The sequence below is a fragment of the Saimiri boliviensis genome, chromosome 1 (genome assembly GCF_048565385.1).
Source record: "Saimiri boliviensis isolate mSaiBol1 chromosome 1, mSaiBol1.pri, whole genome shotgun sequence".
Lineage (NCBI taxonomy): Eukaryota > Metazoa > Chordata > Mammalia > Primates > Cebidae > Saimiri > Saimiri boliviensis.
Window position 1 is genome coordinate 101,725,433 of NC_133449.1, and position 24,840 is coordinate 101,750,272.

The window sequence follows — 24,840 nt, forward strand, 5'->3', positions numbered from 1 at the left end:
AAAAAAAAAAAAAAAAAAAAAGGTAGATCAAATGGAAACACTTCAGCTATGACAGGAAAGATCCTCTTTGGAAGGACACCTAGGTAAATGAAGGGTAAATTATTTCATTAACAAATGAGTAGGTGACTTTGTAACTTTACTGCATTTGCATAGCGTGTACACCAAGTTAGTAACTTTGTAACTTCCTTTAGCCTGTCCATTTACACAGGGCATACGCCAAGCAACCAATGGAAACCTCTAGAGGGTGTTTGAATCCAGGAAAATTCTGTCGCCAGGTTCTCGAGCCCCAAGCTGTGAAGCATGCTCTCATTTTCATAAATCTCTGCTTTGCTGCTTGATTCTTATCTTGCTTTGTCTGTGTGTTTTGTCCCTCCCCCGGTAACACAGTCTCAGGAGATCCTCAGGTGGCGGGGGCACAGCTTGTTTTCATACATTTTAGGGAGACACGAGACACCAATTGATATATGTAAGATGAATACCGTTCCATCCTAAAAGGCAGGACAACTCAGGCAGGCAGGGTCTTCCAGGCCACAGGTAGGGAGGGACAAAAGGTTGCATTCTTCTGAGTTTCTGATAAGCCTTTCCAAAGGAGGCCATCAGTTAGGCACTTATCTCAGTGAGCAGAGGGTGACTGAATAGAAAGGGAGGTAGTTTTGCCCTAAGCCTCCCCAGCGGGACTTTTCCCTTTGGCTTAATGATGCTGGGGGCCACAAGATTTCTTTTCCTTTCACAAGCTGAAGAGGCGGTGGGAGCCGCCTTTGGCGCTGTCCCCACTGACCTGACTCAGGCCTTCCCCTCCCTTTATCTGCATGGGCCTCTTATCTCTGCAGTTGCCTTACTCAAGAGATTCAGCCTAAGTGTCAGCCATTTACTCAGGATAAACCACAGCTCCTGCTGTAACATCACCCCTTGCTGAGAAGTTCTCTCGATGGAACCATCTAGAATCTTGGTAGTCACAGGCTAGGTGCGGTGGCTCACGCCTGTAATCCCAGCACTTTGAGAGGCCGAGGCAGGCGGATCACTTGAGCTCAGCAGATAGAGAGCAGCATGGCCAACATGGTGAAACCCCGTCTCTACTAGAACCACAAAAACTTGCTGGACCCGGTGCTGCTGCCTGTAATCCCAGCTACTTAGGAGGCTGAGGCAGGAGAATCGCTTGCACCTGGTAGGTAGAGGTTGCAGTGAGCCGAGGTCGCGCCACTGCACTCCGGGCTGGGCGACAGAGTGAGATTTTGTCTCAAAAAAACAAAGAATCTTGGTAGTCATGGGGATTGAAGCCTCTTTGGGAGTCCTGTCCCCTTAGTCCTTCTGTCCCTGTGGCTCCTCACCATGAAGTGCCAGCTCCCACAGTCCCCAGGCCAGCCTGGCTTAGTGCCGCCCACCCTCCAGTCTCTCCCGACCCCCCATAGCCAACAGCGGCCGGAGATCACACGAGGCCACACAGCGTCCAAATGCCGACAAAGTAAGTTATTGACCAAGAAAGTGAAAGGGGGAGCTTGCTGAAGCGTTTGCCCATACCACTGCGCAAGATTGAGGCTTCCACTCAAGCAGACAGAAGCCACCCACAGATAAGAATACACAAAACAGGCGCAGTGGTTCGCACCTGTGATCCCAGCACTTGGGGAGGTTGAGGCAGGCGGATCACGAGGTCAGGAGTTTGAGATAAGCCTGACCAACGTGATGAAACCTCATCTTTACTAAAAATACAAAAATTATCCAGACGTGGTGTCACATGCCTATAATCCCAGCTACTCTGGAGGCTGAGGCAGGGGAATCGCTTGAACCCGGGAGGCAGAGGTTGCAGTGAGCTGAGAGCACACCACTGCACTGCAGCCTGGGCAACAGAGCGAGACTCCATCTAAAAAAAAAAAAAAGAGGCTGGGCGTGGTGGCTCAAGCCTGTAATCCCAGCACTTTGGGAGGCTGAGGCGGGTGGATCACGAGGTCAAGAGATCGAGACCATCCTGGTCAACATGGTGAAACCCCGTCTCTACTAAAAATACAAAAAAAATTAGCTGGGCATGGTGGCGTGTGCCTGTAATCCCAGCTACTCAGGAGGCTGAGGCAGGAGAATTGCCTGAACCCAGGAGGCGGAGGTTGCGGTGAGCCGAGATCGCGCCATTGCACTCCAGCCTGGGTAACAAGAGCGAAACTCCGTCTCAAAAAAAAAAAAAAGAAAAGAAAAAGAAATTATGGTTTAGGAGTCATGAAGCCAAAAGCTACAAAACTCGTGATCTTCCAGTAACTTCAGATTTTCCAGGAACTCATCTGGAGTGTCCGTGCAGGTCACAGAGGTTACCATGGTGTCCGTGGTGCCATCAGTCAGCCTAAAAGACCTTACACTGAGAAACTGGCTCAGTCCAGGCAGCGGGCAAGGTGAACACATGGAACAGTGACAATACCCCTGGCTTTATGTTGCAGATCAAGGAACCAAACACAGGCAAACTCAGCTGCGGGCTCAAGGCTGCCCAGAGGGTCAGTGACTCACAGGGTGCAGCTCCTCCTGGCCTTTATTTATTTATTTAGAGACAGGGTCTCACTCTGCCACCCAGGCTGGAGTGCAGTGGCGTGATTATGGCTCACTGCAACTGAGGAAGGAGACCCTTAATTCTCTTAAGCTTCTAAGAGCCCTTCACCCTAGACATCTACATAGCATTTTTTTTTATTTTTATTTTTTTTTTGAGACGGAGTTTCGCTCTTGTTACCTAGGCTGGAGTGCGATGGCGCGATCTCGGCTGGTCTCAAACTCCTGACCTCAGGTGATCCACCTGCCTAGGCCTCCCAAAGTGCTGGGATTACAGCTGTGAGCCACCTCACTAGGCCAGTGGCCTGGAGTTTCTGTTTCTGCATTCAGTCTGCTGGATGGAGCATGTCATGTGGCCTCTGGAAAACTTCACTGCACACTCATGAGAGAATCCCTGGAATTTTTGTTTTGCTTTCTTATCATCCTCTTTGCTTTTTTGTGGGGATTTGGAATGTTCACAAACTGTGCTGCCACTGTCATCTTTCCAGGATCCTTCATAAGATTGTTGATAAGGGAAAGGGGTAAGAAATAGAAGGTGGGCTGGGTGTGGTGGCTCCCGCCTGTCTTCCCAACACTTTGGGAGGCTGAGGCGGGTAGACCACTGGAGCACAGGAGTTTGAGACCAGCCTGGACAACATGGTGAAACCCTGTCTACTCAAAATACCCAAAAATTAGCCGGGCTTGCTAGTGCACACCTGTAGTCCCAGCCACTCTGAAGGCTGAAGTGGGAGGACGGCCTGAGCTGGGGAGATCAAGGCTGCAATGAGTGGGATCCACACCACTGGATCCCAGCCGGGTGACAGAGTGAAACCCTGTCTCAAACAAAAAGAGAAAAAGAAAAAAGAAATAAATAGAAGCATGTCTATTTCACATTGTACCAGAGAGCTTAGCACAAAAGGCAGGACAAAGAAATAAAAGACATAAGGTTTAGAAAATGTAGAAAATTTAAAGAATGTACTGATAATCTATTAGAATTAATAGGTACATTTACCTAGGTTGCTGGATACAAGATCAACATACAAAAACTGGTTGTTTTTCTATATATAAGCAGCAAACAAAATGAAGCAAAAATCTTAAAAGTTACCATTTATAAAAAAACATCAAATACTTAAGAATAAAACAAACAGGCCGGTGCAGTGACTCACACCTGTAATCCCAGCACTTTGGAAGCCCAAGGTGGGTGGATCACTTGAGGTCAGGAGTTTGAAACCAGCTTGGGCAACATGGTGAATCCCTGTGTCTATTATAAATAACTTGGTGAATCTCTGTCTCTACTAAAAATACAAAAATTACCTGGGCATGTTAGTGTACACCTGTAACCCCAGACACTCAGGAGGCTGAGGCACAAGAATGGCTTGCGCCCAGTAGGCGGAAGTGGTGGTGAGCTGGGGTCGCACCACTGCACTCCAGCATGGGTGACAGAATGAGGCTTAGACTCAAACAAAAACAAAAACAAGCAAACAAAGAATAAATCAAACAAAGAATTTGCAAGACCTCTACACCGAAAAGTACAAAACATTCTTGAGAGACATGTAAAGAGACCAAAATAGCCGGACGCTGTGGCTCAAGCCTGTAATCCCAGCACTTTGGGAGGCCGAGGCGGGTGGATCACGAGGTCGAAAGATCGAGACCATCCTGGTCAACATGGTGAAACCCCGTCTCTACTAAAAATACAAAAAATTAGCTGGGCGTGGTGGCGCGTGCCTGTAATCCCAGCTACTCAGGAGGCTGAGGCAGGAGAATTGCCTGAGCCCAGGAGGCGGAGGTTGCGGTGAGCCGAGATCGCGCCATTGCACTCCAGCCTGGGTAACAAGAGCGAAACTCCGTCTCAAAAAAAAAAAAAAAAAAAAAAAAAAGAGACCAAAATAAACGCAAGGCTAGATCTTGGTAACCGAGAGAAGACTAAATATTAGAAAGATGTCCGTTCTCCTCAAACTAACCTATAGAGTCAACACCATTTTCTTTTTTTTTCTTTTTTTGAGACAGGGTCTTGCTCTGTCGCCCAGGCTGGAGTACAGTAGCTTGATCTCACGTCGCTGCAAACTCTACCTCCCGGATTCAAGCGATCCTCCCGCCTCAGCCTCCCGAGTAGCTGGGACCACAGGTGTGTGCCACCATGCCTGGCTAGTTTTTGTATTTTTAGTAGAGACGGGGTTGCCCCATGTTGGCCAGGCTGGTCTCGAACTCCTGACCTCAGGTGATCCTCCTGCCTCAGGCTCCCAGAGTGCTGGGATTACAGGCGTGAGCCACTGGGCCCAGCCTTCAATGCCGTTTTCAGCAAAATCCCAGAGGGTTTTCCATTGCAGGAGTGTAAAAGCTGATTCTAAAACTTAAATAGACACGCAAAGAACTGGGAATGGCAAAGGCAATATGGGGGAAGAAGAGAAGTGAGGAGCAGGGCGTGGCTTTCCAGCTGCCAAGGTAGTGGGATGGCACATGCAAGGTAATGAACAAGTGAGAAGCGGGACATGAGATTTCACAGGGCCCCAGAGGCTGTTCCTTCAATTCCAAATGAGATCGATTCACAGTACAGTCCCACAGTTTACACCAAAAGAAAGGAAGGCAAGTAGGGTGAGCATATGGTCATGAAACCTTCCCTGACTTTTTTTTATTTTTATTTTTTGAGATGGAGTCTCACTCTGTCACCCCAGGCTGGAGTGCAGTGGCACCATCTCGGCTCACTGCAACCTCCGATTCCTGGGGTCAAGCAGTTCTCCTGCCTCAGCCTCCAAAGTAGCTGGGATTACAGCTGTGCGACATGACGCATGGCTAATTTTTTTTGTATCGTTAGTAGAGATGGTGTTTCGCTATGTTGGCCAGGCTGGTCTCCAACTCCTGACCTGAAGTGATCCACCTGTCTTGGCCTCCTGAAGTACTGGGATTATAGGCTTGAGCCACCACACCTGGCCCACTGTCCATTTCATAATGGCTCACCATCCATGGGAAATCTACTTCATTTATTTACTTAGAGACGGAGTCTCACTACTGTGGCTCAGGCTGGAGTGCAGTGGCGTGATCTCAGCCTCACTGCAGTGTCTGCCTCCCAGGTTCAAGTGATTCTCCTGCCTCAGCCTCCTGAGTAGCTGGGATTACAGGTGTGCACCACCATACCTGGCTAATTTTGTGTTTTTAGTAGAGACAGGGTTTCGCCATGTTGGTCAGGCTGGTCTTGAATGCCTCACCTCGGGTGATCGCCTGCCTCAGCCTCCCGAAGCACTGGGATTACAGGAAGGAGCCCTGGAGCCTGGTGTGCTTGAGACCCTATGCTCTTCTCCCACACACCACAGCAAACAGCTCTGAAGCACAGACAGCTCCTGGCCTTCCCCAGCTGAGCTGAAGGCTTCTCCTGGGCTTTCAGTTCTTGGGCCAGATTTTGCCCAGTTGCCAGGAGGCCGCAATTCCACCAGGCAAAGCCAAATATACTCATTTGTTTTTTAAATTAAGACATGGCTGGTGAATTTTTGGACCTAAGTATAACATTGGCAGTGGATGACGTTCACTGCTCAAGGAGGTATGTGTTATTGAAACGGCCCAGAAAGCTGCCCTTGGCCGTTTTCCTTATTTCTGATCCAAGCCTCATGCAGGACTGTGTGGGTGCTGCCTGCAGCTTTCGCAAACGATGGAAAAACGACAGGAGGCCTGAAAGACCACCAGGATAGCTGAGAGAGACCCTCAGACTTGTTCCATCAGCTTGGGGAAGTCATAAAGCCATTGGAATGAGATCCAAAGGATCCAGCAGTTCTTGGGTCCTTTCAGCTGTTTCATCCCTTGGGAATTAACACATAGGATCCGAGCGTTCTAACATACAAGGGCAGGAGAGGAGGCCAGGTCATGCCCCGAGCATGCCAGGTCATGGTCCTGGTCACGTGGCAGAGGGAACCGCTCTGTGCACGCAAGGCAGGAGCTGACTTGCAGGGCCTCTGAGTCACGGGAGATTCGGGAGTCAGTCCAGTGTACGCTGCGTGTTAAAGTGCTTTAACAAGGATGCCAAGGGCCTCCTTCAAAATGCGGCTCCCTCACTGTCCGCCACGAGTCGTTGTGAGGAGGGGCTCCTGGTCATAAGCTTCGCCTGAGGCCTGTGCAGCATCCCGCTGGACACCTGGGTCCTCTCCCCGTGCAAAGAAAGCCCAAACCCACTGCTTCTCTTTGGCCATTAGCTTTTGGCCTCTTCAAGCCGCTCGTTGGGGTCTCCATGGTCTCTGGTGGGATTCTCGCTGGGAATCAGGTGTGCATCAGGTTTTCCATCTTTATTACCCAGAGAAGACTGGCTTCACTGGCTTTCACTCTACTTGGCTAGCGGACACATCTTTTCAGCCTGGGCAAAAGAATCCCATGTTGGAATTATCCAGAGATGATTATATGTTTCGCTGTAATTAACCCAGCAGAGCCCTAGGGCGCTCCCTGAAGAATGGGGCTGGCATGGCAAATGTACAAGGAAGCTGGCTCTCCTCGGCCCTCCCAGGCATCTCCACCCTCCCAGCTCCTGGGGCTCCCCCTCTCAGAGAGGAGCAGGCCAGGCCTGACTGCCAAGACATGCGGCATCATTTACCCATTGAGGTTACACAGCTTGGCTAGCAATGGCACCGAGCCAATGACTGTTATTCTCTGCTGTCTACAGTGAAGGCCATTTGTTAGTGGTGGGTTAAATAAACAAGGATTCCTGCTGGGCACTGTGGCTCAGGCCTGTAATCCCAGCACTTTAGGAGGCTGAGGCGGGTGGATCACCTGAGGTCAGGAGTTCAAGACCAGCCTGGCCAACATGGGGAAACCTCGTCTTCACTAAAAATACAACAATCAGCTGGGTGAGGTGGTAGGCATCTATAATCCCAGCTACTTGGGAGGCTGAAGCAGGAGAATGGCTTGAACCCGGGAGGCGGAGATTGCCGTAAGCCAAGATCACAAGACTGCACTCCAGCCTGGGTGACAAAGTGAGACTCTGTCTCAAAAAATAAAAAATAAAAAATAATAAAAAAATAAATAAACAAGACTTCCAGACCATGGGTGGAGATGACCAGCTAGAGAGTTGGGAACAATTCCCGTTTCACTGTGTGGTTTTATTCCAGTTGGAAAGTTCATCTGTTGAAGTGCACAGACAGCATTCAGAGGCTGGAGACGCCAGCATCGGCCCAACACACAGTGCCCTCTGTTTCCCCGGCCCAGGCCAAGAGCTCTTTGTGTGTCTGAGTGACTGGTCAGTGACTGGGCAACAAACCCACGCCGGGAGACGCACGGCGAGCCAACTCCACCCACCAGCCTCTGGGGAGCCTGAGGACCACCTGGCACCCAGCCAGTTCAGGCACCCAGAGGCCTCTGCTCTCCTGGAGCTCATGACAAGTCAATAAATGCGCAAGACGGTTTGGGATCCTGATGAATAAGTTAAGCAGGGCGAGGGAACAGGAAGGACGGGGCTCCTGCATGCGAGGGCGTTGGGAGGGAGCGGCTCCCGGTGTTGACATGGGGGTAAAGGTGGGGAGGTCAGAGAGGCCGGGCCCATTCACACGGGGTGGGCAGGGGAGGGATTTGCTCCCTCTGGAGGCTGCAGGGGAGGGTTCTTCCCACCTCTTCCAGCTTCTGGGGTGCACCGGCTTCCTGGGTTTGCGGCGTGTCCCTCCAGCCTCCGCCTCTGTCCTCACGTGGCCTTCTTATAAGGATACCTGTCATTCCATTTAGGGCCCATCCTAATCCAGCATGACCTCATCTTAACTCATGACACCTGCAACGACCCTGATTTCAAATGTTCTAGGCTCCGGTGGACACAAATTTTGGTGCTTTGTTTGGTTTCTGTGGAGCCTTGTGTGTGGGAAGGGACAGGAGAAGAACGAAATTCCAGTCTGGGGCAGATTATTATTATCCCGCCTGCAAAATTTAAACGTGACACAAACCAAAACCTTCTTGGAGAGGCCTCTGCTCAGTCAATCCAGGAATATTTACAGAGCAGCTGGTCTTGGGCTCAGCTCTCCGATTTGCACTGTGGTACCTGAGAGGGATTGGTGATTTGCTCTCAAAACATTCCCAGGCTGCTAACCAAGAAGACGAGAACAACGTGCTAGTTTTCTTTTTTCTTTTTGAGAGAGTCTCGCTCTGTCGCCCAGGCTGGAGTGCAGTTGCGCGATCTCAGCTCACAGCCACCTCTGCCTCCCAGGTTCAAGCGATTGTCCTGCCTCAGCCTCCCAAGTAGCTGGGACCACAGGCATGTGTTGCCAAGCCTCGATAATTTTTGTATTTTTAGTAGAGATGGGGTTTCACCATGCTGGTCAGGCTGGTTTCGAACTTCTGACCTCGTGATCTGGCCGCTTTGGCCTCCCAAAGTGCTGGGATTACAGGCGTGAGCCACCTCGCCCAGCTATTTTTCAAGCAATAGATTAAGATATAACCCACCTCCCGTACAATTTGCCCATTTAAAGTGCACAATTCAATGGCCATCAGTTCAATGACAGAGTTCTGCAGCCATCATCCCAATCAATATTAGAACATTTTCTTTTCTTTTGAGTCGGATCTCATTCTGCCACCCAGACAGGGGTACAGTGACATCATCTTGGTTCACTGCAACCTCTGCCCTTGGGGTTCAAGTGGTTCTCCTGCCCTGGCCTCCCGAGCAACTGTGATTACAGGTGCCTGCCACCATGCCTGGCTAATTTTTTTCTTTTTTTTTAAAGATGGGGTTTCACCATATTGGCCAGGCTGGTCTTGAACTCCTGACCTCAGGTGATCTGCAGCCTCGGCCTCCCAAAGTGCTGGGATTACAGGCATGAGCCACAGCACCCGGCTTAATTTTTGTATTTTTAATAGAGATGGGGTTTCACCATATTGGCCAGGCTGGTCTCAAACTCCTGACCTCAGGTGATCTGCAACCTCGGCCTCCCAAAGTGTTGGGATTACAGGCGTGAGCCACCCTGCCTGGCCAAACATTTTGAGACAAGGTCTGGCTTTTTTTTGAGATGCAGCCGCAGCCCAGGCTGGAGTGGAGTGGCACAATCTTGGCTCACTGAAACCTCTGCCGCCTGGGCTCAGGTGATCCTCCTACCTCAACCTGTGGAGTAGCTCAGACCACAGGCACATGCTCTCATGCCCAGCTGATTTTATTATTATTTATATATTTATTTGCCTAATTGAAATGGGGTCTTGCTATGTTGCCCAGGCTGGTTTTGAACTCCTGAGCTCAAGTGATACACCTACCTCAGCCTCCCAAAGTGCCTGGATTACAGGCATGACCCGCCGCGCCTGGTCCCAGCCAATTTTTTTTTGTATTTTTGGTAGACGTGAGGTTTTACCATGTTGCCTACGCTGGTCTGGGGCTGAGCTCAAGCAATCCACCTGCCTTGGTTTCCCGAAGTATAGGAGTGAGCCACCATGCCCAGCATAATTTCTCCTTTTTAACTTATTTAGAATACACAGGACTGTATAAAGCAAAGATTATCACATCACCTCAGGGTTTGTAATGTACATAGATGCAATATGCAAGACAACAGTAGCGTAAAGCATGAGGGCTGGGTAAGTACGGTCGCAAGGCTTCTACACTTTATGTGATGTTTATATTTCTTTTTTTTTTTTTTTGAGACAGAGTTTTGCTGTTGTTACCCAGGCTGGAGCGCAATGGTGTGATCTCAGCTCAGTGCAACCTCCGCCTCCTGGGTTCAAGCCATTCTCCTGCCTCAGCCTCCCACGTAGCTGGGATTACAGGCTCGTGCCACCATGCCCAGCTAATTTTTGTATTTTTAGTAGAGATATGTTGACCAGGATGGTCTCGATCTCTTGACCTTGTGATCCACCCGCCTCGGCCTCCCAAAGTGTTGGAATTATAGGCTATTTCTTATCTGTGAAAAGATATACATCTATTTTAGAATTAGCCAGCTGAACTCAGTTTACACGATCCCAGTTTTGCTGGCAACATCCAAAGCATCGTAACCAGGAGCCAGTTGAACCCATGCCTTCTTCTCTCCATCAGGCCAAATCAGGGTTCTCGCCTCGGCCACATCCATGTCCTAGAGCGTCTCCACAGCCTGTCTGACCCGGAGCTTGTTGGCTTTAACATCCACAGTGAACACACGTGTGTTGTTGCCTTCTGTCCTCACGGCGGACTCAGTGGTCAGCAGACACTTGACGATAGCACAGTGGTCAAGTTTGTTTCTCCTAGAGGCACTCTGCCGAGGATACTGGGGCTGCCTCCGGAGTCGCAGCGTCTTGGGCCGCTGGAAGGTCGGTGATGTGCGGATCTTCTTTTTTTTGTGGCTGTGGACACCTTTCAATGGTGCCTTCCTGAAAAGCTTTTGCTTTGGCTTCGGCTTTAGGAGGGGCAGGAGCCTCCTTCCACGCTTTCAGCACCATCTTGTGAAAAGGGCGTGATGCTTATATTTCTAATACTGAGTAGTCTGTGGAAAACTTAGGGTAGACATGGCAATCCCTAGAGCAATGAGGAGGAGTAGCTAAAAAGCCACAGTTCTCACTTCAAAATGCTAATGCTTGGGCCAGGTGTGGTGCCTCATACCTGCAATCCTGGTACTTGAAGAGGCTGAGGCAGGTGGATCACTTGAGGTCAGGAGTTCGAGACTAGCCTGGCCAACATGGTGAAACCCCAACTCCACTAAAAATATAAAAAATAGCCGGGCGTGGTGGTGCACATCTGTAATCCCAGCTACTAGCGAGACTGAGGAGAATTGCTTGAATCCAGGAGGCGGAGGTTGCAATGAGCCGAGATTGTGCCACTGCACTACAGCCTGGGAGACAGAGCAAGACTTCATCTCAAAAAAATGACAGCTAATACTTGGAATAGAAATTCCACCTTGACCACTTACTGGCTGTGTGATCAGAGGCAGGTCTGTCAGCCTCTCCAAACTTCACCTCTCATGGGAATTGAAAAATCCATGCTGTTTACCCTCTAGGGTGTCCCAGGGGATGAAATGAGGCAGTATCAACTGTGCACTGCGTTTCGTAACCTGAGAAGCATTGTTAGCCTGCACGGGGTCCCTTTCATTCAACAGAATTCTCGCATGCCAGAGATGATGGTTTCCTCCCTGTGCCCCAAGAAAATAGAGAATGCCTCTGATTTCAGGAGACAGCTGAGTGAAGGACTGGTCTTCTTGGCAGGGGGTCACATCTCAGTCAGTCGTTGGTGAGGACCTCTGATCCCACCTTCAGGTCCAGGATCAAAGGGGTTGTTCCTATTTCCTTAGGAGAGAAACCAGAGGCCTGGGACTTTGTACAATTTCCTAGGCAAAGGTTATGCACACACACACCCTCTCCAGCCCACAGGAAACGCGCATGTCTGGAAGCTCGGTGATCGTCATCACACATAAGCGGTTTCCAATGGCTGAGGGGACCTGGTGGGACAGGTGAGGTGGCCAGTCCCAGGTCCTATAATGGCTTCTGGCACAGCTGGGATCCCTGCTAACTGGGCAGAAGGGCTCTCTGCTCATCCTGCCACCTCGGTGCCCTGTGGACCCTGATCAGTGGTCTGAAGCCAAATGCCCTGGTGTGCCCTCCCCGAGCGATCCCTTTCCCCACCTGAACCCTTTGGGGTTCCACTGCTCACCAGGTGTGAGAAGTAAAAAGTTCCTCTTTAAAGTTTCCTTTCTTGTTAAAGAATAAATCGTAAGGGCGGGCGTGGTGGCTCACGCCTGTAATCCAAGCACTTTGGAGGCCAAGGTGGGCAGATCACCTGAGATCGGGAGTTCAAGACCAGCCTGACCAACATGGTGAAACCCTGTCTTTAAAAAAAATAATAAAAAAATAAAGAATAAATCATAAGTGTGTTAATAACGCTCTGTTAAGCCCTGTCCTATGCAGCTGTTAAACATGCCATGCTTACAGGCACGAGAACATTCTATGTCCGTGTACTTTAACCAAAATATCTGTGCTGGACGTGCTCACAGGCATGTCCCAGCTCTCCATTGCTTTTACCTGTTCAAAAAAGTTTTAAGTTAGATCCAGGTACGGTGGCTCACGCCTATAATCCCAGCACTTTGGGAGGCCAAGGCAGGTGGATCACAAGATCAGAAGTTCACAGACCAGCTTGGCCAAGACGATGAAACTCCATCTCTACTAAAAATATAAAAATTAGCCCGGCATGGTGACAGCACCTGGAGTTCCAGCTACGTGGGAGGCTGAGGCAGGAAGATTGCTTCAACCCAGGAGGCAGAGGTTGCAGTGAACCGAGATCATGCCAATGGACTCCAGCCTGGGCAACAGAGCAAGACTCAATCTCAAAAAAAGAACAAGAAGAAGAAAAGTTTTAAGCTATTAGCCAATTATGTTTTAGTTTCAATTGTGAGGTAGGGTTCCAACCAATGGAGATCAGACACAGCATGAAGGACAGCCCCAAATGCATGAGAGATCAATGTGTTTGCTTTTCCTTTGTTCATTGTACTCTCAAGACAAGATGGCTAGTGAGAGTCCCCTTCCTGCAGTCCAGGAAGTAAAAATTGCTTTGCTGAGAGATCTGTTGTCTTAGTGCTGATTTTTCTTTGCGTCACTGAGCATCTGTTTCCAACACCAGGGGTGTCGCGTCAGAAATTACACCGAACAGCACCTGTTTCAGAGGTCCAGCCTACTCCTGGCCCAGCCCAGGCAGGAGTTTCCCCAGCCTTCCGGAGCCTGGGCAGTGTGCTTAGACACCAGGAGACTGTTGCCATTTTCTGGTGACACACCAGAAACCAGGCAGCCGATGGTCCCAGAGGGCCAGGTCTAAAGGGAGTCACCGCCAGGGTGGGTATCCAGGCCGCAGAACACCCATGGAAAAGCTGAGGTTTCTGGCCAGAGAGCAGAGCCCTCTGAAGGCTGCGTCCTACAACATCTAGGTGGATGCCCTCAGCAGCAGGTCGCTTTGTTCCGGGGACTGTCTTTGAGGGGAAATGGCCAGGGAAATCTACCACGGCCTAGCCCAGCCCTCGCAATTAGCCTCCTGCACATCCCAAACACGTTCCCCGTGTTAGTTTCCACTGCTGCCCAGATCCCTCCGAGCAAGCTTGAGAAAAGCCTGACCCTGTGTGTGTCAGCTGTGTGAACCCCCTTTGACCTCTCCAGTCCCCAAATGATGCTGAATCTCCCGCCCGCTGCTGGGCCCCGGCTCGCCTCTGGGGAGGCCCTCAATCCTCTCTGCTTTGATCCTTCCAGTGAGATCATGGGAGAACTGAAGGCATCGGGTGCCGCAGGGCACATGTACTGCGATAAGAGCCTTGGACCGCCAACAGCAAGGGACGCTGTGGAGGGCTCTCTGGAGACCCCCAGGGCACTGAGGCTCTGGTTCCTCAACCAGGAGTCTCTCTGCAAATTGCTGTCCAGGAGCTGCTCTTGGCTAAAGTAAGGTCACATCCTAGGCCACGGTCCCTCCTAGGTGGCCCATGTGGAATCACTGGTCAGTGTCACATGAGGAGAATTAAAGGCTCGAGCCCCGTAACCCAAGGCATCACTGGATTGGATCATTGGGGGCCTCTGTGGCCACCATGCTGCCTCAGCCCACCTCTGCCAGATCCTGCTCGCTGCACTCCCCCTACGCCCCTACGCCCCCACGCCCCTGCGGGCATCACTCCAGACGATGCCTGCCTGCCAATGTTGTCTCAGAGCCTATTTGTCGCAGCAGCAGAAAGCACAGGCATGTCAATGGCTTGAAAACTAAGCCTTCTTTCTCATGCACATCAAGTCCACTAGGGGTCCAGGAGGTTCCCCAGGGTGGCTGCTGCCAGGGGAGGGCCCACAGGTGACCGGCACCGACCCCTGCTTGCCCAGCCATCGTGCAGAGGATGGGGAAGGTGAACCCCAGCGAATAAGGGCTTTCACCAAGAAGCGACGCCCATCGCCTCCACTCCCAGACCACTGGCCTTCCCGAAGTCTGAGACTAGAATTCCCACCCATGCGTAAAGAACTGGGGATTAGTGAACAGCCGTCACATCCACCAAATGTTTCAGGAAAGTGAACGTATGTTTGCATGTGTGTAGACTGGGGGCCTCCTTCTAGACAGAGCCCGGTCCTCTCAGTCTCACTGCCCTCTTTTTATTTATTTATTTATTTGAGACGGAGTTTCGCTCTTGTTACCCAGGCTGGAGTGCAATGGCGCGATCTCGGCTCACCGCAACCTCCACCTCCTGGGTTCAGGCAATTCTCCTGCCTCAGCCTCCTGAGTAGCTGGGACTACAGGCACGTGCCACCATGCCCAGCTAAGATTTGTACTTTTAGTAGAGACGGGGTTTCACCATGTTGACCAGGATGGTCTAGATCTTTTGACCTCGTGATCCACCCGCCTCGGCCTCCGAAAGTGCTGGGATTACAGGCTTGAGCCACCGTGCCTGGCCTTTTTATTTTTATTTTAAAAAAATTTTTAAGATGGAGTTTCACTCTTGTCACCCAGGCTGGAATGCAATGGCACAATCTCAGCTCACCACAACCTCCACCTCCTGGGCTCAAGCGATTCTCCTGCCTCCGCCTCCCGAGGAGCTGGGTTTACAGGCGCCCGCCACCACAACCAGCTGATTTTTTGTATTTTTAGTAGAGACGGGGGTTTCACCATGTTATTGTCCTCTTTTTATAACAGGTATTTTTGAATGCCTCCTTTCAACCCTGAAATGAAATCCACAGAAACTATAACTTGCCAATACACAGAATTTTAAAACATCAGCTGGTCGCGGTGGCTTATGCCTGTAATCTCAACACCTTGGGAGACCAAGGCAGGTAGATCACGAGGTCAAGAGGTCGAGACTAGCCTGACCAACATGGTAAAACCTCACTCCTACTCAAAATACAAAAATTAGCTGGGCATGGTGGCAGGTGCCTATAATTCCAGCTACTTGGGAGGCTGAGGCAGGAGAATCACTTGAACCTGGGAGCGGGAGGTTGCAGTGAGCTGAGATAGGGTCGTTGCACTGCAGCCTGGGTGACAGGGCAAGACTCTGTCTCAAAAGAAAAAAAATAAATCTACATGATACATATTGGACCATCTATACAGGAGAAATAAATCAAGGCAGAAATAAAGCATGAAGAGAGCAATGACTGGCAATAAAGCGATACAAATCTCAAGACGTCAATTCTCAGGACGCACTTTGCTGGAAAACATAATAAAAACACAAATGCTGTACCCACAGGTAAATTTGCTGTCACTGCAGCAGGGACAAATGCCGGCAGCAGCAGGAGCACTGGGGCACACATGCCAGGGTGGGGATTTTCTACAACTGTGAGCATCTCCTGATAAGCTTCCAATCAGAACCCAGAACCTTCATCCACACAGTAGTTTCATCTCTACAAATATCAGCACTTATCAAAACTGGCCAAAGCAGCTGGGCGCAGTGGCTCACCCCTGTCATCCCAGCACTTTGGGAGGCCGAGGCGGTAAGATCAGTTGAGGTCAGGAGTTCAAGACCAGCCTGGCCAACATGGTGAAACCCTGTCTCTACTAAAAATACAAAAATTAGCTGGGTGTAGTGGCAGGTACCTGTAATCCCAGCTACTTGGGAGGCTGAGGCAAGAGAATAGCTTGAACCCAGGAGGTTGCAATGAGCCAAGATCACACTAGTGCACTCCAGCCTTGGTGACAGAGGAGACTCCTTCTCAAAAAAACAAAAAACAAACAAACAAAAAAAAAACAGACAAACCCAGTTTTTGTCCATTGGCAAAACATAGTAATAACAATGTTGGCCAGGCACAGTGGTGCATGCCTGTAAACCCAACACTTTGGGAGGCCAAGGTGGGCGGATCACCTGAGGTCAGGACCAGTCTGACCAACGTGGAGCAATCCCATCTCTACCAAAATAAACAACAAACAAATAAATAAATCAATAAATTAGTCAGGCATGGTGGCACATGCCTGTAATCCCAGCTACTCAGGAGGCTGAGGCAGGAGAATCGCTTGAACATGGGAGACAGAGATTGCGGTGAGCCGGGATTGCGCCCCTGCACTCCAGCATGAGCAATGAGAGCGAAACTCCATCTCAGAAAAAATAAACAAAAAACGGTCCGGGCGTGGTGGCTCACGCCTGTAATCCAAGCACTTCAGAGGCCGAGGGGGGCGGATCACCTGAGGTCAGGAGTTCAAGACCAGCCTGACCAACATGGTGAAAACCCGTCTTTAAAAAAAAAAAAAAAAACAGGGCTGGGCGCGGTGGCTCACGCCTGTAATCCCAGCACTTTCGGAGGCCGAGGCGGGTGGATCACGAGGTCAAAAGATCGAGACCATCCTGGTCAACATGGTGAAACCCCATCTCTACTAAAAATACAAAAATTAGCTGGGCATGGTGGCACATGCCTGTAATCCCAGCTACTCAGGAGGCTGAGGCAGGAAAATTGCCTGAACCCAGGAGGTGGAGGTTGCGGTGAGCCGAGATGGCATCATTGCACTCCAGCCTGGGTAACAAGAGCGAAACTCCGTCTCAAAAAAAAAAAAAAAAAAGAAAAAGAAAAAGAAAAAATAAATAAATATAAATGAAAGGCCAGGCTCAGGGGCTCAGGCCTGTAATCCTAGCACTTAGAGAGGCTGAGGCGGGCAGATAACTTGAGGTCAGGATTAAGAGACCAGTCTGGGCCGGGCGCGGTGGCTCACGCCTGTAATCCCAGCACTTTGGGAGGCCGAGGCGGGCGGATCACGAGGTCAAGAGATCGAGACCATCCTAGTCAACATGGTGAAACCCTGTCTCTACTAAAAATACAAAAATTAGCTGGGCATGGTGGCACGTGCCTGTAGTCCCAGCTACTCGGGAGTCTGAGGCAGAAGAATTGCCTGAACCCAGGAGGCGGAGGCTGCGGTGAGCCGAGATCGTGCCATTGCACTCCAGCCTGGGTAACAAGAGTGAAACTCTGTCTCAAAAAAAAAAAAAAAAAAAAAGAGACCAGTCTGGCCAACACAGTGAAAACCCATCTCTACTAAAAAAGCAAAAAAACAGCTGGGCGTTGTGGTGTGTGCGTGTAAACCCAACGACTCGGGAGGCTGAGGCAGGAGAATCACTTGAACCTGGGAGGCGGAGGTTACAGTGAGGAAGATCCCACCATTGCACTACAGCCTGGGTGACAAATGGAGACTCAGTCTCCAAAAAAAAGGAAATTATTCGCCAGTTGAGGCGGTTCACACCTGTAATCCCAGCACTGTGGGAGGCCAAAGCAGGCAGATCACAAGGTCAAGAGATCAAGACCATCCTAGTCAACATGGTGAAACCCTGTCTCTACTAAAAATACAAAAATTGGTTCTTCGCCGAGAGTCGCCGCGGTCTCCTGCTTCAACAGTGCTTGGACGGAACCCAGCGCTTGTCCCCCACCCCGGCCGGCCGCCCACAGCCAGCCCTCTGCCACCTCCACACCGCGTCCTCGGACCGCCCCAAGGCCCCCGCCGCCTCTCCAGTGCCGCGCAGCCACCGCCGCCGCCGCCTCTCCTTAGCAGCCGCCATGACGACCGCATCACCTTCGCAGGTGCGCCAGAACTACCACCAGGATTCAGAGGCCGCCATCAACTGCCAGATCAACCTGGAGCTCTACGCCTCATATGTTTACCTGTCCATGTCTTACTACTTTGACTGCGATGATGTGGCTTTGAAGAACTTTGCCAAGTACTTTCTTCACCAATCTCATGAGGAGAGGGAACATGCCAAGAAACTGATGAAGCTGCAGAAACAACGAAGTGGCCGCATCTTCCTTCAGGATATCAAGAAACCAGACCATGATGACTGGGAGAGCGGGCTGAATGCCATGGAGTGTGCATTACATTTGGAAAAAAATGTGAATCAGTCACTACTGGAACTGCACAAACTGGCCACCGACAAAAATGACCCCCATTTGTGTGACTTCATTGAGACACATTACCTGAATGAGCAGGTGAAATCCATCAAAGAATTGGGTGACCACGTGACCAACTTGCGCAAGATGGGAGCACCCCACTCTGGCTTGGCAGAATATCTCTTTGACAAGCACACTCTGGGAGACAGTGATAATGAAAGCTAAGCCTTAGGCTAATTTCCCCATAGCCACAGGGTGACTTCCCTGGTCACCAAGGCAGTGCATGCATATTGGAGTTTCCTTTATCTTTTCTATAAGTTGTACCAAAACATCCACTTAAGTTCTTTGTACCATTCCTTCAAATAAAGAAATTTGGTACCCAGGAAAAAAAAAATACAAAAATTAGCTGGGCATGGTGGTGCATGCCTGTAGTCCCAACTACGAGGGAAGCCGAGGCAGGAGAATCGCTTGAACCCAGGAGGCGGAGGCTGCGGTGAGCCGAGATTGTGCCATTGCACTCCAGCCTGGGCAACAAGAGTGAAACTCGGTCTCGAAAACAAAAGAAAAAAAAAAAACAGAAAATTATTTATGTGCGTAATGGAGGGTCTCTAATTTCACAGCATGCCCGGCGGAACACCTGGCTTCTCACTTCCTTGGTCTCCAGAAGAGTAAGAGGGAGGCGCTGGTGCACCCCTGAGTAGCAGAAATGGAAGAGGATGGGACAGAAGCTGGTCACAGTCAGTCCAACACATTGTGTGTTCACTTTGTTTTTAAGACGGAGTTTTGCTTTTGTTGCCCAGGCTGGAGCGCAGTGGCATAATCTCAGCTCACTGCAACCTCTGCCTCCCAGGTTCAAGCAATTCTCCTGCCTTAGCCTCCCAAGTAGCTGGGATTACAGGCATATGCTATCACGCCTGGCTGATTTTTGTATTTTTAGCAGAGATGGGGGTTTTCCATTTTGGTCAGGCTGGTCTTGAACTCCCAACCTCAAGTGATCTGCCCGCCTCGGCCTCCCAAAGTGCTGGGATTACAGACATGAGCCACTGTGCCTGGCCACATTTTGTGTTTCTAACAGTCCTGCAAGAGCTATAGCCCCTGCCACGGCTCTCCCTGGTTGGAGGGCTGGGAGCATACCTCTTCCTTCCCTAGGGTTCCATGTCTTCACCTCTCAGTGAGGATGTTGGCCAAGCAGATCTCTTGGGCCTGTTCCAGCTCAAACCCGAGGGTTCTCTGACCAGTGCAGTCAGAGCAGAGGCGCCCAACGGAGACACAATGGCACAGAGAGGTGCCTGGCCAAGAAGACCCCAGTGTCAAGCTCCAGGCTTCTGCTCCAGGTCAGCCTGGAATAGAAACCTGCAGATGGCAGGTGGACCTCAGGAGGAGGCGGCTCTTGCCCAGAGTCTGCCATGGGAGGCCCCTGAGGGTACAGAGCACCCCAGACTGCACTGCTCTCTCCCACGGTCTGAACTGCCAGGGGTGTGAGTCCATCAGTGGACGAGACCACCCCTCCCAGGAAGCCAGTTTCTCCGCACCCTCCTGTGTGACCTGCAGGTCCCTCAGAGACCAGTGGGCACCTAAGAGGGTGCGGCTACGGCTGTTTCCTCTCAAGCTGAGAAAGTCCCATGAAACAGAGCAGACCTGGCTGTTCAGAGGGTGGCTGCCAAGTCACAGTGCAGCTCCTCTCCCAGGCTCCAGGACCTTTCTGGGAGCTTCCACCTCTTCTGCTGCTTCCTGTGTCACACGACGCCCTGGTCCCCTCTGTCCTTCTGTCATCTGCACACATTGAAATTGCACGGGCCTCCAAGGCTCCTGCTGTAGCATTTCTGCCATGAGGCCTCCTGGGATGACCCCTTAACTCCACCTTTCCAGGAAGGCACCCGCTTAGTCAATCCCACAGCGCCGGACGGACACGTGTTCCATCAGTCACAGAAAGCAGCTCTTGCAGCCAGGCGCAGTGGCTCAGGCCTGTCATCCCAGCACTGTGGGAGGCTGAGGCGCGTGGATCACCTGAGGTTGAGAGTTCTAGACCAGTCTGACCAACATGGTGAAACCTCGTCTCTACTAAAAATACAAAATTAGCCGGGTCTGGCGGTGCTCATCTGTAATCCCAGCTACTTGGGAGGCTGAGGCAGGAGAATACCTGAAACCCAGTAGGTGGAGGTTGCAGTGAGCTGAGGTTGTGCCATTGTACTCCAGCCTGGGCAGCAAGAACAAAAGTCCGTCTCAAAAAAGAAAGAAAAGAGAGAGAGGAAAAAAAAGCAGCTCTTGTTGCCAGCTGGTCACAGAGACACTGGGGGCCTGAGATGGACCAAGCGCCCCTCACATTTTCCCTGGAATCCCTCACCGCTGGGCCATGCGGCACCTGGATGGTTGGTGCCTCTCTGACCTCCCACCCTTCCTCCTCCCCTGGTCAACCCCAGGCTCCTGCCCTCCTCTTCTGTCCCAGCTGAGTGCCAGGAGGGCCCATGGCTCCTTGCAAGCTCCCACCCCCACTACTGTGTTTGGAGTGGGGTTTCACTGACACAAACACCTGTTTCTGTGCCAGGCACTCACACTTGTAATCCCAGCACTTTGGGAGGCCGAGGTGGGTGGATCACCTGAGGTCAGGAGTTTAAGACCGGCCTAGCCAACATGGTGAAACCCCGTCTCTACTAAAAATACAAAAATTAACAGGACATGGTGGCGCCCGCCTGTAATCCCAGCTACTTGGGAGGCTGAGGCAGGAGAATCACTTGAACCCAGAAGGCAGAGGCTGCAGTGAGCCGAGACTGCACCATTGTCCTCCAGCCTGGGTGACAGAGCAAGACTCCATTTCAGAAACAAACAAACAAAACACCTGTTTCTCTGTGGGCACCTGCCACCTCTCGCAGCACAACCATAACGCACTACAATACCGCAGAGGCGCTTAGCTTCCTTTTTATTTTTTAAAATGTCTCCTCATAGCCCCTGCGGCATCAGGAGTGAGGAAGAGAAGGCAGGAAGCGGCCGGGGTGCCAAGCCCATCCTGCCGCAGCTCACCCTGACGGTGGTCTGTGCTGTCACTCCCTGAGCGTTCGTCTGCCTGATGAGGCTGGCAGCTCCCAGAATGTGCTGGTGGGGGTTCATTCATTCTGGGACTGTCCCATTCCTGGTACAGGGCCCTGCATCAGACCACTGCCGCCCAGTCCATATAGCACGGGTGGGGCAGTGATGACCACGCACTTCCTTCCTGCTGTGTCATGGGATGCGGGGAAGAGTAGAATCCAGTAGCAATTCCAGGCCAGGCCCCAAGAGGCTGGCGGCTCCCACATTCCCCACTTTGTTTTTTTTGAGACAGAGTGAGACAGAGTCTCGCTCTGTCACCCAGGCTGGAGTGCAGTAGCGCAATCTTGGCTCACTGCAACCTTCACCTCCTGGATTCAAGAGATTCTCCTGCCTTAGCCTCCCAAGTACCTGGTATTACAGGCATGTGCCACCACACCCTGCTAATTTTGTATTTTTAGCCCTGCTAATTTTTTTTTTTTTTTTTTTTTTAAGACGGGGCGTTACCACGTTGGTCAGGCTGGTCTTGAACTCCCAACCTCAGGTGATCCACCCGCCTTGGCCTTCAAAGTGCTTGGATTATAGGCATGAGCCGCCACACCCGGCCTAATTTTGTATTTTTAGTAGAAACGGGATTTCACCATGTTAGCCAGGATGCTCTCGATCTCTTGACCTCATGATCTGCCCGCCTCGGCCTGCCAAAGTGCTGGGATTACAGGCGTGAGCCACCATGCCCGGTCCATCCTTTTTCTTAGAACAGTCGCTCTGGCGCAAGGAGCTTCCATGTGAGAAACCCCACCACCCAAAGACTGCCAGGCAATGGGGAGGCCACGTGGAGAGACAGTTGCTTGAGCAGTCCCCGGGATTCCAACCCTCCCAGTGCAGGGGTCACACACGCGGACGAAGAAGCCGTGAGAGGGCTCCAGACTTGGCCACCACCTGACTGCAGCCGTCGGGGAGAACCTACACAGAACCGCCCGGCTGAGCCCAGACTGTGCCGGACTCTGGCACTGCTGCAGTATTGTCCTCAGCCTTACGTCTTGGGCTTATTTGTTCTGCAGCAATAGGTAGCCCAAGCAAGCAACTTGGTGGGGACCAAAACAGTCTCCCGCTCTGGGGGACGCACTGTTAAACAGCACTCCCTCTGGGCTGACACGGTCTCAGGAGTGGACGCCACCTCTGTGCAGAGAAGCAGACGCCCCACCCTGGAGTTGGAGGAGTCCAGGCCAGAGTGCACGGGGCGATGTGAGTCACGGGCTGGCGCCAGGTGCTTCTGTGCAGTGAACAAACTGCAGCTATATGTAGCGGCCCTTCCGAGAGCTCTCATGGCCGAGATGACGCAGGAAGAGACCGTGATGAGCGCTCCACCACCATCCTTCATGACATCCTTCCTGACTTGCAGTCCACAGAGGGGCCCCTTCCTGGTGCTGGGGAAGTCTGTGCAGTAGGGGCCTGGCAGGATGCCTGACAAAGAGAAGTCGGATGCCAGGAGACTGTGGAGGAGGGCACTGGCGGGCTCAGCAACTCACGGGTCAGGACCTGACACTGCCTCCTGGGCATAGGTCTGCAGTCACTGCTTGTCCCAGCCTCGTTTGCCCGACCAAGCTTTTTTGAAGTTTGGTGCCAGGAACATCAACAAGTGTGCTGATGTGGAACGGAGAGCTTCCTGCCCCCCATCTGTGGCTCTTCTGCCCTGGAGGCACCTACCCACTCCCTGTATCCCTGCCTGCCCAGAGCTGCCTGGTGTCATTATCCAGCCCTGCCCCGCCCAACCTGAAGGGTGTGGGCCTCCAGATCCCCTCTGCTGTGTCCACCTATTCTAGACCGAGCAGCCTCTCTTGCCCACAGGGTCTCTCTTGCCCACTGTGGTTTCCAGCTGGGTTTGTGCCTGGGTTTCCTCCCTAGCTTCCTGTTGCAGCTCTACTGTGGAGCGCGCTCCTCTAGGAAGGCCAGCAGCTCCTCCCTGCTGCAGGGATCTTGTGGCCTTCTGGTCCCTCCCGTCCTCCCTGAGCTGGGGGGGGCCCTGCTCCTGCTCTCTCGGAGCCTCAGTCTCCCAGGCCCTTCCCACTCTGGCAAATACTCCCTGAATCCCACCCTCCCACCCACCACATTCGCGCCACCACCTTGGCTGCGGAGGGTCAGAGGGAAAACAGCATGGCTTTGACGAGCCTCTGTCCTGAGGACTCCTGGGATGACCCTTGACTCCACTTTTCCTGGAAGGCACCTGCTCAGTGAAACCCACAGCACCTGGACAGACACTTTGTCTCCAGTCTGGAGCTCTCAGGGGCAGGGGCAGCATGAGGAGAAAGAGGGTGGAGGGGCCCTCATCCATCCTTCCCCAGAGGCCGACCTTTCCTGGTGGTCTCTGGGACCTCGTGGCCTCCGGGCCTCCAATACCGCCCAGCCACGTTGCTGAGGGCGAGGGACCAAGTGTCTCCCTGGCCCGCTTCCTCCCGTGTCAGTCATCATCACACAGAGCCACACGCCCGCCTGCCTGTGGCTCACCCAGCGGGGAAGGAAGTGAGAGCTGAGACCTGCACACAGCGCCCCAGGCAGCTGGCCCCTGCCCTGTCCTAGGTGCATGGACCGCCGACTTTCCACAGGGCCCTTTTCTTTTTTTTTCTGAGATGGAGTCTTGCTCTGTCACCCAGACTGGAGTACAGTGGCACGATCTTGGCCCACTACAACCTCTGCCTCCCGGGTTCAAGAGATTCTCTTACCTCAGCCTCCCAAGTAGCTAGGATTACAAGCACGCGACACCACACCCAGCTAATTTTTTGTATTTTTAGTAGAGTCGGAGTTTCACCATGTTGGCCAGGCTGGTCTCAAACTCCTGACCTCAGGTGATTCATCTGCCTTGGTCTCTCAAAATGCTGGGATTACAGGAGTGAGCCACTGTGACCAGTTGGCCCTGTGTTCTGATACCCGAGAAGGTGCAGCTCACCTGATTCTGGGGTATAATTGGGCCCCCATTTCTCCCAGAGGAAGTCTGAGCAGCCCAAGCTGAGCCCGCTGGCTCTAAGAATCTGAGTTTACGTGGGATGAGTAGGGCATGGTTTCCCCTGCTCTGGAGGATGGTGGGGTAGACTGGGGTAGGGTGGGAGCCCAGCCCGGGGCAGTGGGGCAACAGAAGCTGTAGGAAAATCAGCCACCCAGGGGCCAGGACCACAAGCCTGAAGGGACAGCCAAGGGGACTGGACATCAGAGCAAAGGGCGGAGGGCAGAGGGACAGGATGCCCAGCAAGGCCCCCCCCAGCTCACCCCCTCCAAGAACAGGCTCTTCCCATGAAGTCACTGCAGCCCCCCAACATGGCGGATGTGGCAGCTTTAGGGTGCCTGGGGATACAAAGGTGACCAAGTCACACCACTGTGGTCATGGGACGTGTGGCTGAGGACGAAATCTATCAAACTCCCTTAACCTGACCCAGGCTTAGAAATTCACAGACACGCATACATGTGTCAGAAACAGAAGTGGCAGGAACCCTTCTCTCAAAGGAGCCATGTTCTGCCCAGACCCCTGTAGCCCCGCCCCACATCCCGCCAGGTAGGGCTGCAGCTGGCATCCCCGCACCCTAGGCCCCTCCCTTTGCGGCTGGGGCACCACCCACCGCT

The 24,840-nt window shown here is 52.0% G+C and overlaps 1 pseudogene; it reads left to right on the forward strand.

The window, feature by feature from the left end:
• The first annotated feature begins 17,817 nt into the window (after positions 1-17,817).
• LOC101043912 (ferritin heavy chain pseudogene) lies at positions 17,818-18,585 on the forward strand (annotated as a pseudogene).
• Positions 18,586-24,840: the final 6,255 nt, after the last annotated feature.